Below are 6,785 nucleotides of genomic sequence, written 5' to 3'. Positions count from 1 at the left end.
TTGAGCATTTTTTGCTAATTTTTAGTTTTATTGCATTGTACATTGTCCCATTTCATGGTGGTACACCTTTGTCTCTACATTGATTGACCTTTTAATTTTCAGTAATGCCGGCATTTTGGTAAGAAATTAAATATTTCCATTGTTGAAGTTTTATTCACTGTATTTTATTTTTTAAAATATATTTTATAAAATTTCAGAGTAGAAGGGAGAGGAAGAGAGAGGTAGAAACATCAATGATGAAAAATAATCACTGATTGGCTGCCTCCTGCATGCCCCACACTGGAGGTCAAGCTCACAACCTGGGCAAGTGTCCTGACCAGGAATCAAACTGTGACTTTCTGGTTCATAGGTCAATGCTCAACCGTTGAGCAACACCAGGCTGGCTGAAATGTGACCTCTTTAGGGAGAAAATAAGGGTTGGACACAATTGCCTCTCTTTAACACATTAAGCGCCCAGTCAGTCATCAGTGACTGCCACTATACTTTCCGTCCAGAAGACAAAACAGGCTGGGCACTTAACGTGTGAATTTAACAATCCTATTACAAAAATTATAATCTATCTCTCTATATAAAAGCCTAATATGCCAAGTGTCCAACTGTTTGACCAGTCGCTATGACGCATACTGACCACTAGGGGCAGACACTCCGATCCATAGGTTGGCTTGCTGTCGGGCTTGCTGATGGGGATTGGGAAAGACAAGCCAGACACGCCCTGGAGCCCTCCTGCGGTCCCTCCCCAGCCCTGATTGTGCACCGCTAGGGTCCCTCAGCCTGGCCTGTGCCATCTTGCAATCCGGGACCCCTCAGGGGATGTCAAAGAACCAGTTTTGGCCCGATCTCCACAGGCCAGGCTGAGGGACCCCACTGGTGCACAAATTTGTGCATCAGGCCACTAGTTTTAAAATAATACCCAACCTGAGTCACTTTTTCTAAATGAAGAGCATTACTGGGGATGGGCACTTGGAAAATGTCAAATCTAGCATTCTTTTAACATGAAAAAAAGTTAGCATGTTTAGCATGTTTCTTGGGTCAGGTTGACTTGGTTTAAACAGAAAAATTATGACCTAATCTAAAGTCTTCCTGAAAATTTGTGAAGAAAAAAATAAAAGGCTGTAGATAAAAATAACCAACACAGAGTAGACACAACAGCTTTCATACAGTATGAATGTGGTATTTCAGATTATCCCTGGACTTTTTAAATTGTATGTTGCCATAGCTCAGAGTCTCTGATATTCACAGACCAAAAAACGAAATTTGGCTTGTATCTGTTCTGAGTGGCTACAATTCTATATCAAGTTGTGGATGGCATATGTCTGGTACTAGAAAGGGAGTGAGGCATGAGGAAGCATTGAGAGGAGATGCGGCTCTTTAGGAAATATAACAAATTTGTATTCAAATGCCATTATAGGAAAGCTTTAATCTATAAAAACAAGATATTTACACATAGATTAATTATTGCATAAAATAATTACATAGAATAAAAGCAATGCTAGTTTTTCAAAATTTAATTTTACTTTAATTTAAATTAACATTGATACATGATTACTGATGCACAGAATCACACCTATTAATAGACTAATGCCTAGACCATATTTTATGCATTCATATATCTTCTAAAATATCTACCACTAAACTGTATACGCAAAAAGTGTAAAGATAATAAAGGTAAGAGCTGATTTGAGTAGTTAAATTGTTAAAACCATAAACTTCAGTGCCACTCACTGCTCAACAATTGGCCTGCCATGACACTGTGTTGAGTGTAGTTAGGTGGCTGGTACTCAATGAGTACTACTTTATGTTGAGTGTAATTTAATCCTCATAATTATTACAGATGCTGAAACAGAATCAGAGTACTTATATAATTTGCCCAAAATCTCTCAGCCAGTTACACAGTTCAGATTTGAATCATGTATGTATTGTTGATCACAAAGTTGTTATTTTCCCTTCCTCTAGATCAGTATTAAATTGCTACAGATATATATAAACACTTGATTTGTCATTGTGTTAAGCAATATGTATAGAAAAGCTAAAACTCATGAATGAGAGTATGGTAAAAAATCAGGGCATATTACTTCTTTTTAAAAAAATATATTTTATTGATTTTTTACTGAGAGGGAGAGGATAGAGAGTTAGAAACATTGATGAGAGAGAAACATCGATAAGCTGCCTCCTGCACACCTCCTACTGGAGATGACCCCGCAACCAAGGTACATGCCCTTGACCAGAATCGAACCTGGGACCCTTCAGTCCACAAGCCGACACTCTGTTCACTGAGTAAAACTGGTTAGGGCAGGGCATATTACTTCTTCCCCTTCATCTCAATTACCTTATTCTTAACACTCAAATCCAACCAAATGTAAAAATAAAATTATAAATAACTGTAGCTATAAATAACTGGTAACATTATTGACATTATAATAAAGTCTATCTTATAAGCCCATCTTGCTTTCTTTCTTTTTAAAAAATGCATTATTATGGATTTTTCAATGAAGCATTCTATGTTCTACATATCTTTTTGTCTTTTATCAGTACATGCAGAAGAATTACTAGCATTTTATTTTTTTAAGAAGATGGTAGTAATCAGCTTATTTTAGATATATTACCCTAAATGGTGTTTTGTTCTACTTGTCACTGTTCTGGGTTGGAGAGAAATACAATTAGTGGAAGAGGGGAATCTGTGCAGCAGGCTTTTTCACACTTTACAAATGGTTACAAAGTGATAATTAACAATGTGCTAAACACTAGGTGATAATGCTCAACAGAATAAGGTGAAAATTAATTGTTTGAGATACGCTATCACTGGAATGGTTCATTTCCTTAAAGGCAATTGACACAGACAAAAACTGACAGTCTCTTGTTTTGAGGTACATAATACACTATCATCAACTCAATTGAATTGAACATTCCTAGTCACTACCATCATATTTCATTCATGCTTCTGTTCATTCAACAAACACTTATTGAATATCAATGTTGTGCTTCCAATAGATGCTGAGGATAAAGCAGCAAACAATATACACATGGTCTCTACCCTCCTGGGAATTTTTCTATATCAATTCTGTCACCATTAACCTTGTATTGTCATCTTCAATATCACTGTCCTCATCATAATTCTATCATCATCATCATCATCATCATCATCATCATCATCACCACCACCACTTACTCTAGGGAGAAATTCTCTATGAATGGGTAAGCCCAGAGGTGGAGAAAGACAAGGAAGCAGTTGAATATGACAGGGAACTCTTCTTTCCTTCCCATGCTCATTCTCACCTGAAGCACCTGTTTAATACGCCATTTCCTCCCCAAAACCTTCTCTGATCACTGCATTTGAAGCAGATCATACCACCAATTATTCTATATACTTAACCTTGAACTACAATGGACACTCCAGTCACACTTTCTAAATGAATGCATAATATAATGAAGATTTTTGTTCTGTTGTTGTACCTCTAATGACCACAGTGACATACTTGGCAAGAAGCAGTCACTAAAGGCACCAGGCACAGACTCAGGAATAGCTCCAGTGTTCCACCAGCAACCAAACTGCTTAGCCCCATCACTCAGCATCCCATTCAGGTTACAATTGTGTATCTTGAGACTTCTCCCTATTTCAGACTGGCAAGCTTCCTCTGATGATGCCCGTCTGACCTTTATTAACCCCTCATCACTATCTACCCAAGCCTGGTGTGGTGATGGATGCAGCTGTTATAATTCCTAGAATATGAAACCATCCTTTGGGATCAACCTATACCCACGGGTTCATGTGTAAAATTGTCTCTTTATAATATTACCTTAAATTATTCCAATTTGTATGTGTCACCTGGCTCCTGCAAGAACTCTAACCAACATGTAATTCTGCATAAAAAAGCAGTCCCATAACTCCTGGCCCTGCACTCTGCTTTATTTTCCTTTAGCGTACTGGTCACCCAATAGCACGATTGTATATGTGTTTATTATCTATCTTGCTCACTATGTAATGCACTCTGCAAGTCAATGGGCTTTTTCTATTTGGTTTGCTGCTATATCCCATCCCCTAACCATGGTCGGCAAACTGCGGCTCGCAAGCCACATGCGGCTCTTTGGCCCCTTGAGTGTGGCTCTTCCTAAGCCTTAGGTGTACCCTAATTAAGTTAATAACAATGTACCTATCTATATAGTTTAAGTTTAAAAAATTTGGCTCTCAAAATAAATTTCAACTGTTGTACTGTTGATATTTGGTTCTGTTGACTAATGAGTTTGCCGACCACTGCCCTAGAACAATGTCTGATATACTAGTATATAGTAGGTGGCCAACACATGCAAGTCCAATAAACATGCATATAAATCTTCTACCACATGTTTATTAGCATTGCCATTTATCTTTATTTTATCTGCTCTTCCTCCACTATTTTTAAGAAAAAAAATTATATTTGTATTTATATTCTAAATTTCTTTACACTATCATTATCAGTAATAAGAAAATTTGCCCATGCCCAACCAGCATGGCTCAGTGGTTGAGCGTCAACATATGAACCAGGAGGTCACAGTTCGATTCTGGTCAGTGCGCATACCAGGGTTGCAGGCTTGATCCCCATTGGGGACATGCAGGATGCAGCCCATAAAAGATTCTCTATCATCATGAGTATTTCTATCTCCCTCTCCATCTCCCTTCCTCTCTGAAAAGAAAATTTGCCCATAAGCTTCTAATAGAGCTTTGCAGGTATATGATGTAATAAAACATTCAATTGTGTGTGTGTGCATGTGTGTGTGTGCGTGTGTGCGTGTGTGTGTAGCAGTTTGCTAGTATGATGGATATTGCAAAACTATTTCATTTCATACATTTGTATGTACTGAGTTTCTATTTACCTACCACTATTTCAAAGTTTTGAAATTCAAAGAATGAACCCATTTTTCAGGGATTGTGTATATTCCAGGAGGAAATTGGAGGAAAGATGATAATAAAAGAGGAAAATAACATAACTACCTGTATTTAAATTTTAACATAACCTTGTAAAAACTACTTTTAAAACCATTTTATACCCATCAACAATCTAGAAAATATTCAGAGCTTGCAAAAAAATATAAAAAAGATAATTGCGTCTTTTAAAACTTCAAGCAGTGTTGTGCCTTTCACTGGGAGTTATTTTTGATATTTAAACATCACATATACATTTTTAATTTTGACTGCTCCAATGAGCTGCAAAGCTATTTGCTAGGGATATACTTCAAACACACACACACACACACACACACACACACACACACCACAAGCAACACGATTAACTCATCACTTATACTTGCCCACTACATAATTACATGTAAGATAGCTTTTTAAAAACCACAGCTTATTTTAAAGAAATGGTATATAATATAACAGAACTAAGAATGTGGCATAGATTCATAATAACCTTTATAATGTTTTCATAAATGTTTGAAATAACAACAAAAGTATATTGCTTTTGTATGAGTTCATGTAATGTACTAATGTTTTCCTATGAGTCATTTCATTTCATACCCACAACAAACCTATGAGGGATATTATTATCCTTAATTTCATATGAAAAAAATAAAAAACCTGAGTTGAGAAGCAGTTAAGAGGCTTGTTTGAGATCATCCAGTAAGTAAGTGGTTAAGCTATGTTACAAGATAGACCTTTCATTAGATCAAGTCAGATAAAATTTTATTTAAATCCTCTTCCATAAAAATTCTATGACCTTGGGCAGATCATTTATATTTTCTACATCTATAGTTCTACAACTATAAAACTGTGAGTAGCAATATCTGAGTTGTAATATTTTGAAGGCGATCAAATTATATAATATATAACTAGTCAAGAAGACTGATATATGGTGAAAACAATAATACAAGCCTAGCAATTCAGTAAGATGCAATATATGAAAAGGTGATCAACTTCAGTATTATGGAAATGCAAATCAAAACTACAATGAGATACCACCTCATGCCATTAGAATGACTATTATCAATAAGACAGTTAATAACAAGCGTTGGAGAGTTTGTGGAAAAAAAGGAACCCTCATTCACTGCTGGTGGGAATACAATCTGGTGCAGCCACTATGGAAAACAGTATGGAGGTTCCTCAAAAAATTAAGTATAAAATTACCACAGGAGCCAGCAAGTCCTCTTCTTGGGTATCTACCCCAAACATTTATTCACAAAGATATATGCACCCCTATGTTCACTGCAACATTATTCATGGTGGCAAAGATATGGAAACAACCAAAGTGTCCTTTGATAGATGACTGGAAAACATGTGGTATATGTATACAATGGAATATTACTCAGCCATAAGAAAAGACGAAATACTGTCATTTGCAACAACATGGATAGACCTTGAGAATACTATGCTAAGCGAAATAAGTTGGTCAGAAAAAGCTAAGAACCATATGATTTCACTCATATGTGAGATATAAAACTGAAACTCATAGACACAAACAACAGTATGGTGGTTACCAGAGGGAAGGGAAGTCGGGGTAGTAAAGGGTAAAGGGGGCCAAATATATGACAGAAGATGATTTGACTTTGGGTGGTGGGCACATAATGCAATATATAGATCATGTGCCATAGATATGCATACTCAAAACCTATATAATTTTATTTACTCATATCACCACAATAAATAAAAATTAAAAAATGAAACACAAATACACAAAGGGACATGTGTAAAGAATTTATTTTAAGAATTTCCTGTGATATGAGGTTGCAACAGGACTCTGGAAACCACATCTCTGCCCAGGTTGTTTTCCTATCCCCCCCTCTTCTTTTGTCCCTTCTAGATCACTCCT

The sequence above is a fragment of the Myotis davidii genome, unplaced genomic scaffold, assembly GCF_000327345.1.
Source record: "Myotis davidii unplaced genomic scaffold, ASM32734v1 scaffold243, whole genome shotgun sequence".
NCBI lineage: Eukaryota > Metazoa > Chordata > Mammalia > Chiroptera > Vespertilionidae > Myotis > Myotis davidii.
Note: the sequence above shows the minus strand (reverse complement) of the source record.